Source organism: Lathamus discolor, chromosome 1 (genome assembly GCF_037157495.1).
Source record: "Lathamus discolor isolate bLatDis1 chromosome 1, bLatDis1.hap1, whole genome shotgun sequence".
NCBI classification, from domain to species: Eukaryota; Metazoa; Chordata; class Aves; order Psittaciformes; family Psittacidae; genus Lathamus; species Lathamus discolor.
The window spans coordinates 134,192,436-134,201,773 of record NC_088884.1 but is presented as its reverse complement, the minus strand read 5'-3'; the positions used below and the strand labels follow the sequence as shown (position 1 = coordinate 134,201,773).

General features: G+C 36.0%; 1 long non-coding RNA gene across 2 annotated transcripts; it reads right to left on the bottom strand.

The window, feature by feature from the left end:
* Positions 1-5,586: 5,586 nt before the first annotated feature.
* LOC136007372 (uncharacterized) lies at positions 5,587-8,961 on the bottom strand. Of its 2 annotated transcripts, none has more exons than XR_010609668.1 (3): positions 8,899-8,961; positions 7,352-7,447; positions 5,587-6,357 (listed from the first exon to the last, which is right to left on the bottom strand). It is a non-coding gene; the product is annotated as an uncharacterized LOC136007372 (long non-coding RNA). The 2 variants fall into 2 exon arrangements; XR_010609667.1 differs by lacking the exon at positions 8,899-8,961 and adding an exon at positions 8,742-8,859.
* Positions 8,962-9,338: the final 377 nt, after the last annotated feature.

Sequence of the window (9,338 nt, the reverse complement as noted above, 5' to 3'; positions counted from 1 at the left end):
AAGATTCTAGATGAACAAATTCTAGCTAAATTTATGAGTGCAAACATTATGCAGGATTTTTTAGCATTATCATCCCTTTTGATTCAGCACAATTGATAACAAACTCCAAGGCAAGAAAGAATCTGGCCTGGAAAGCAGCTGTTAGATGTGCAAACAGAACAAAACCATTCAAAACTTAAGATCATCTGAGACAAACCTCTTCCTCTGATATCATTTCCATGCCTACATTAAATTTAATTTCAGGAGTTGCCAACAGAAAAAATATTACCTCTTTCTCCCTCAGGTGCTTTGCAGTAGTTCTTAAAAACAAAAACATATCCATCTGTAATTTATTAGTTCTACTGAAACCATGGGGAAATGTGAAAATTGGTGACTATATATCAGGCTGTACAAAAAAAGCTTTTATTTACAGCTTCTTAATAATCCCTCTATGCGAGTGGTAACACCCTTCAGTCCTGATTTACTGAATACTATTCCAAGGAATCCCTGCAAATAAAATAATGCCTTTAAGAAAGACATTTACTGTAAAATGTCCTTCCCATTCATTTTGCTGTTGATAGTATTTTTTTTTTATGCATTTTTGTGTTCATGTACATAAAAGTGTGTCTCATAAGGTACAAATTTTTACTTGCAAATATCATATGTGATAGAATAATTATAAAATAATTTGTACAAGTACAAGAAATGTTGCAGAAGTCCAGTTTACAGAATTGAGGCTTTCAATGAATGTCTATATGTAAAAGAAAAGACATTAAAACGCAGAAACCCCACTGGACAGGGAAAGTATTCAGTTTTGAGCAATTCCGAAAGAATATGAGAATTTCAAAGGTGCAGAAAAGGCAGAGTAAATATGAATGCAAACAGATAAATACTTTTATAATACAAACACAGTATAATAGGGGAATTCTGGCACAAAAACATTCTAAAAATAGGAAGATGAGATTCAGTGAGCTGGAACTCTGGGCATAAATAGTAGAAGAAAAGATCAAGGAATTAGTCTAGCATCTGGAAACTAGCCACATTATGGTAGTTGGAAGCTAAGGCCCACAAAGCAAACATCTTGCAACTTGGCACCTACAAAATCTGTTTTGACTAGCCAAAAAAATAATAAACATGAACATTGTGAAGACAGATTCACATTCACTGGAGTCTGAAAAGAGTATGAAGAAAGATTTGGAAAAGTGCGAATTGCTCCATTCATCTAATATGCTAACTCTGAAACCTATCTGTAGTAATCTAGAGATACCATCCTGAAACTGATACCTTATATAAATCTCAATATCATTAACTCTCTATGCAACAGAGGTGGCCTGAATACAAAAACTATTAACTGAGTATTATTTTAACAAAATTCTAGATTTAATTAATTTATTTCAAAATCCTAAATGCTAGTCAGAAATCACCCATGGTTTTTTTTTCCCCAAGCTTTCAAAGCCTTACAGCTGACATTTTTTGTCAGATCAAATTATTTTAAAACTTAGAATGAGGGGCACAAGGTAAAACACACAGAAATCTAAGTAGTACAAAGGCTACTCCAATTATGTTCTTTTTCAAGTTCATTTTTAAAAATCTGCATTTTCCCTTCTTTTTCTGAAATTGATGTAAAATGTCCAGATTTGTTAAAGTTAAATCCATGGGCCCAATCAGAACTAAACCCTTTCATAAATATGTGTGCCTTTTCCTACCACTCACTAGTGTTAACTTTCCAATATTAATACTAATTTTGTTCTTTCGTGTTATATAATAATGCTCTTAGGCTTTATCATAGTCAATGAACAGTATCGTAAATATGCAAGTTTTCTGTAAAGTTTTGGCTTTCAACCTTGGAGAGAATTAATTTGTCTTTAAGAATTTTGCAATACATGGGCATTTTGTTCACATAAAAACTACAAATTTAACATTGCAGGGAACTATTAACAGCTAAGGAAGGACTGAACATAGCTAATATGTTAATTAAATTTGAAGCGTTGAGACTCGCTACTTCTAAGAATCAACAAAAGCAAAGTCCTGAGAAGGAAACTTTGCCAGTAACTGGCCAAGCAACATTACCTGGCATCACAGCAAGTCAGTATGTGGCAATAAGCCAACTTCTAAAGCTTTCATCAGCTGTTTTAATCACCAAAGATTATTAGTCCAACCTTAAGAAGCTTATGTGATTTATCTTCATGGGTTTGACAAAAGAAAGTCAGCAGTCATTCTGAGAGAGGCACTATTATTGTGCTCTGTGATATTTTAGACTGTCAGGAAGTAATACAATGTACGTGATACACTCTGTGTAATCCTTACATTCCTGATTGTATAAGCCACAACAGAAAAGCTCTCTGTGATGATGACTGTGCACTTCAGTGTGAAATTGGACATAATGCAGAACCAGTGTTCCTCTTTTCTTCCCTCCACAACATAATTACATGTTACGGAAATGGAGAAGAACCTATGACTGAAAGAGAAAGGCTCATTCTTCCTCTTAGAAAGGTTGCATGCTTTCTCACTAGATTGTTCCTTCTGCATTGAAGTGAATAATGTAAAGAAGTAATTTTTACAAGGTTCTTAGCTTGTAGCAGAGAAATAACTGATGGATTTTTGCTACAAACTATGTTAGATTATGTACAATACATTTGTCATAACAGAGACCACATGTCAACCACAGAAGAGACACCGTACAGATCTGAAAACACAGGATGATGGCAATTTCTTAAGCAAGCGCCTCCAACCCTACCCCAACAGGCACTCTTGCTTCCATTCCTCAAGTTTCCTGGAGGGATGAGACAGCCTTCTCCCAAGATAGCAAGGCTCCCCCTTGCCCCAGTGAAGTGGTACTAACCACTGTGAAAAAGCCACTGACTCACAAGACATGGCAGTAGCCTTCACTGGCCATCACTTCTATTCTCAAGGCAAGCAGCGATCTTTGTAGTTTACTAGATAAATAATTCCCCAGGATACTAGATTTTCCATAATATGTATAATACAATTTACAAAGTCAAAAACAAGTGAAAAGAAGCACCCCACTTAAAGCTTAGTCTCATTATCAGATTTATAGTCCTAGAATATTACATTGTGACAGCACTGAACTCCATGGACAAAAAAACCATGTTGACTTCATAGCAGTCAAGAATTGTCCCTGGTTGATCTCTTTGGGACTCTCTTTGTGAGCAGTTAAACCTAACCCATTACCTTCCAGCAGTCTACAGCATAAACTTGCCCAAATTCATATGCAAACAATACTACTGATATAAAAGTGTACTCTGACAGAGTTTTCACAGAAACACTCTGATCTTGAATAAGATCATTTCCAGCTTCAGTTTTGGAAAGATTTTTGGGATCCTTCATATCCTGTTTGGGATCCAGTCATATCAATGCTAAATACTAGAACAAAACTGATTCTGAGAGATTTTTCAAATGGTAGAGTATTCAATATCATCTGATAATCTGGTTTGACTTAAAATTTGGAATCACTGGATTGACATTAAAACTAACCAAAGATCTTAAAGGAAATGGAGAGTGGACAGAATAAGTATTTTCACTAAAGAAGGTAGATGCCTTGTCCTTCCATATTAACCATCCTTTGTCAGAAGTTTATTTACCATTATATGTTGTTAGTGACCAAGAATGATCTTTGACTTTCTTCATTAAAAGATCCATCATCTATACCATTTATTAAGTAGGTAGCTGTTAAAAAGATGCCTTCTTACATTATTCACTATTAATAGAAGATGTAGAGGCAGACAGTTTTTACACCCTCACAGAAGATACATTTAGGTTACATTTAGATCACAAGAGAAGTACTAATGAGTTTTTTCTTTTTTGTCCCTGCACATGAATCACCGGTAAGCAGCAATATAAGATTTAAGGCTTTATTAATAAATACCAGAATTAGGAAATTGCTGAAACTAGTTAAAAGGCCTCACTTTCTTCAGTCTCCTCCTTACTTACATAAAATATTACAGTTTTCTTATTGCACTGTATTCTTTTTCATAAAGAAGTTACCAGTTTTACACGCACAAAGAAAAAAGTTGGAAGTTACAGACCAGCTCTATGAAGCATTAAGTTTAATGAAGTACATTCTTCTCTCTTCCAGTAGATAGATCACAACTGTATTTCTTGTCTGGGTCTACAAGCAGAAGGCACTGATAGTTTTATGTTCAGGACAAGATTTACAGTTTCTAATAAGACAGTTTGTGATCTACCAAAGAATGGTTCTTCAGACTTTAACCTCTGTATTGAAAAGTAAAGGTGCTATGGAAACAAATCTATTAGGAGGAAGTCTTGTGGTCTGTTATTTTTCACTCTTTCCCCCATTTTTATAGACACAAGTCACAAGTACTTTGCAAATGCAACAACTCAGTGACCATGCAATGAAGCAACCATTCTCACATCTGTCCTACATGCCTACCAGTAAAATATAGACTATAGTACTATCATTCCTTAAGGTTCGGGTCTACCAGCTCTGGGAACACCCTGACCTCCTTCACAGCCTAGAAAACAGACAAATCCTGCATCATGGTCTGCCAGATCAAATAGCCAACTGAATGCCAGAGCAAGAGGACCGCACACAAAGAGCAGCCTGTCAACACCTCACCCCTTTTAAGCTGAAGTGTCTGCAGATAAAATTCCTCTGTCACTCATAACTGAGGAAACAGCACACAGTAAAAAAAAAAAAAAAAACAAAAAAAAAATCACATCAGACCATTGAGACCAAGGCTATTGAAGACAGTAATAGCATGAACAGCTTGAGTGGGACTACATGATTGTCAGAGGACTATGCAGTTCGGACTGGACTTTTACACACTATTTGGTCTCTCCCTCTTTAATAGTCTCTTCACCTTCACACCTTTTCATCTTCTCTTGGCCTACTCTGTTTTCTTCCATTCTACATTCATTTTTTCACATTTATTATATTTCATTACAACTTTACTTGCCCCTCACCCCCAAAAAAATAATTTCACTTCAGCTGATGTTTCCTACTACCACACTGTTCTCTGTTCATCTATTATGACTTTTTACCTCAGTCTTAAATTGTATAAATCTTAATCTACTTTACAATTTCCTTGCAATTGAGATTGCCTTTATTATTTACATTTGTCAGGTGCCTGCCAAAAAAGGTATAAAAATATAACTAGAAAATTCATCATTAAGAACAAGGTTCTTCATTTTGGAATTACAATTAATAACAGGCATTACCTTTAAGAATTACGAAATTCACAGTTTAGTCCATACGCAACCAAAACAGACAGCAAAGAGAAACTCTATGAAGGACTCAAAAATTACATGGGCTGAATTATTTTGAGATGCTTTAGTTTCACAGGTAATATGAAGGCCTGGTATCACATAGCATATATGCCATGACTCACAGGAGGCATCTGCAAGCTCAGGTGGCCTCTTCCTGATTTTCTGCCATTGTTACTGTGGCTCTTTTGGTCATTTCTTGTTTGGAATTCTGTACATACTATCACTCAGACAGATGGTGTTACTATATATATTTTAATTCAGAGATATTTCCCGCAGGTAGCAGAGACAAACAGGTTTCATAAGGAAATGCAAACAAATACATATAATAAGTCAAAATTACTGTGTGTTAAAAACCTGTCCAAATCTAAAACTTCATCATTTGATACAAGGTTTTCAGTACCTAGAGTCCTTTGCATATTATGCAACAGGTCATTTTATGATTATTACAATTATTTTCTGTATTCAAGTATGTACCAGCTGTCCCACCAGGGGAAATAAAATAAAAAATAAAAAAAAAAAAAAAAGAAAGAATGACAGTCCCTATTCTAAGGAATTGACAACAACAGATTGTTGTAAAATACAAGAAATTAGGAAGCACAAAGAAGTGCTGAAGGAAACTGAAAGAAACACATAGTTTTGCAATAAATATTATCATCATTGTTCCATCAGAAATTACAGCCCGGTAGTAGTAGTTGGGAACAACTTGGGTTTAGACATTCTGAATTTGAAGAACAGGCTGCAATTCACGTAAACGGTACAGATTTTATTTTGCCTGCCTTTGGGGCTGTTGAAATATTTCTTCTCCTCTGTTCATTCCCTTCTCCACTGCCAGCTTAATCCCCTTTTCATAAGGTGTTGCAACATTGCTCATACAGAGGAAGCCCAGCTCCATGATGACAGCTGCAAAACTGATAGCTTTTCCATGTTCCACCTGTTTTATACACATGAAAACAAATCCTCTTGCAACAATTACAGGCTAAAGTGAGACAGGCTGTATAAAAACGTGCCCACACCAACAGGCAGCAACTGAGAAGGTGAGCAAGACAGTTATCTCAGCTTTCTTTTCCAAGTTGTTTGGCAAGGATACTGTGAACATTATAGTCGCCTAGCACAGAATTTTTATATGAACACCTGAAAAACATGAAAGAAAAGGAATGCAGATTCATGAATCCAATTTCTAAATCTCTTTGTGTTTAGCCAGTGAAAGAAAAAGATTTTAATGAAGAGGCACATCCTATTAATACTTAAATGTGTGTGAATCTAGCACAAAACCACTGTCCTAACAGAACTGTTAAGAATTTACAGAATCAGTCATAACCAGATGTTATGCATTTTCCTGAAAAACCTTCCTACAAGTTCAAATTTCAGCTTCAAATTACAGTCAAAACCTCCTGGCAAAAATTATATAACTAAGCAGGAACAGCCCATGGCATCTTTTACACAAACATTATAGTTAGTTTGCATGACTCATGGGTATGAGAGAGCAAACCTACCTACGTCTGCGGTGAATGGCAGGTGCAAAAGTCAGGCACCCACCTTTGAGCACTTCTAGTACTTCAGTTTAGTGCCTAGTTGTCATTCACCCCCCCTTTACATCACCTTCTTCCACTACAACTGTCAGGAAGCCCGAAATACAGTTATAACCTAATAAGATATTTCCGACTAGAAAAACCCAGAAGATTATTGTCTTACATTTAACATACGAGTGTAAATGTAAACTTCAGTCAATTAACAACATTTATCCCAAGTCTTATTTTTAAATTATATAATTCAAGAAATTCAAGCCAAGGAATTCAAATTCTAATGGTATGCGGTTAATCTCTTTAGTTCAATAGAATTTACTTGAGATAATTTAAGATGAAAAATGCAAATACACATAAAAGAAATATAATTTATATTTTTAGTATACTAAAAGTTGAAAAGTTTTCTCATATCCATCAATGTATGACACATTGTTTTCTCTAGTTCTGCATCTGATCTCTCACAACCATAATCATCTAGGATTACCATTAAACATGTACATGTTTTTAAAGGAGGCTAATCTTACTTCAGTTTGAACTAGACAGGGTTAGACATGAAAGTCTGCGTGAACAGTCCATTTCCTATTGGGACTCATGCAAGCTACCTGTCCTCTGAGGCTCCGATTTTGCAGCTGTCATCTTTCCCAGCGTTTGGGCAATGAAGGAATCTTTTGTTCTGCTGAAAAGTGGTGCATTGTTCCCTGCTCAGGTGCCCAGAACAAAAAGTATAAGAGAATACAATGAGCTTCTCTCCAGACTGGCTTAAAGGGGTTTTTTCTGTATGGAAGATTTTTCACTGAATGAAACTTTCCTTCTGCAAACTAAGAAAAATTGCAACTTTATATTTAAGACCTTGAGATATAGGATAAAGATTCCAAAATATTTTTAAACGGCATTAAGTGTCTAAGCCAAAAATAGTCTCTTTACAAACATAACAGTAATGTTATGCGTGTATGTTTTTATTTTGCTTGAGCTATGCAGGCACTTTACTTATTTCAACAACAACAACAACCAGGTTATTTCCAGACATTTCCAAAAAACACTACTCTGCTGCCTTTATTTATTCTGGTTGCTAATGAGAAATCCCCACACAATGAGTTTCCCTCAGCTTGATGCCCCGAATTGCAAGAGGAAAGCTCTTCAGTATTATTTTTGCCAATTTTATATACTATTTTAACGTATCCCATCAAAGAAAGGGGCTGCCTCATCACTTCTAACTCACATTAAGATCATAAACCCAAGACGAGTTGCAAAGGACAATTGACTAGCTATAGAAAAATTCCCTGTGAAACACATTCTTGGATTGAATTTCTTTCATACTCTCAGGTATATGCTCAGCTCCCTACAAGATTTCACACGCTGGGGAAAACCCTCTGGAAAGAGAGGGATTTCTCTACTTTGAGGAGCAACTTTCCTCATTCTCAAGGGAGATAAAATGTCAAAGCACAGGTTTAGTAGGTGGATAAATAAAAGTCAGTTCAAGGAGACACGGACTTGTAACTCAAACAAAAACTGGCAGCGAGTCTGCATTACTATTTTTGTTTGGATTGGAAATGCACTTCCAGTACAAATCTCTTAATATTCCTCAGTTAACATGCTTTGATTTGCATTACAGGATTGTCTCAAACCACCCAAAATGGATCCCTTCAGAGGAAACTAAACCAGGAGATGAGCATCTTATTAATGCCAACAATGGGTCAGAGTGCTCTAACCATTAGCTGGCATGCAGATCAGGAGACCAGACTAGAGCTATTCTGAAATAAAATCTCCCAAACATGCACAGCATGGGTTCTATGTCCTCAAAAATCAACTGGTTTTCTTTCTAGATCTGCTATATTCTGCTTTACTGCTTGTCAATATGGTCATGCTGTGAAAGAGGCAGACAACAAATAGGCGTTACTAGATCAAGGGTACTTGCTAGGTAGCAAAAGGTGATGCACAGCATTTGACAAAACTGAAAAGGTCACCAAACTGGCTGAAGCAAAAACCCATTACCTGTTAAAAACGCTGTTTTCAGGACAGATAAGGATAAGACACCTTTATTCTACCTGGCTGTCACAGTCTTTTGAAAGAATCAGCTATTCTTTTCACATTCTAATAACTACTGACTCCACTAATGAAAACTCAGAGGCTTTTAAGGTTAAGAACTCACAAATGCAGTACACCCAGTAGAAAACAGTGCAGATACTCGAGAAATATTTAGGCCAAGACCATTTTGGCAGAAGCCACATGAGCTAGGAGCAGCTTATTTTATAGTCGTGGCTCTTTATCTCATTTACACCCTACTGAGCTCCACCCAGCAGGTGTATATGCTCTGAATTAAAGGTATAGCATGGAAAAGCACTTGAGATATAAGCTGTGGTTAAATAGGAAATATCAGTTTGCCTCCTAAATACTAAATGGGGTGAAATAAATCATGTTTGGTAAACATATTCTGATTAAAATAGTTAAGATCTTTCTTTATTGGATGCAGTGAGGTAAGGTGTTCTTAAAGGTGAATACATACATTTCTTAGATGCAGGCTGTCATAAGGTCCTGCTCATCACTGCTTTGTCCATTTTGTACCAGGAGATGGTGTGTAAAGCTACCAAT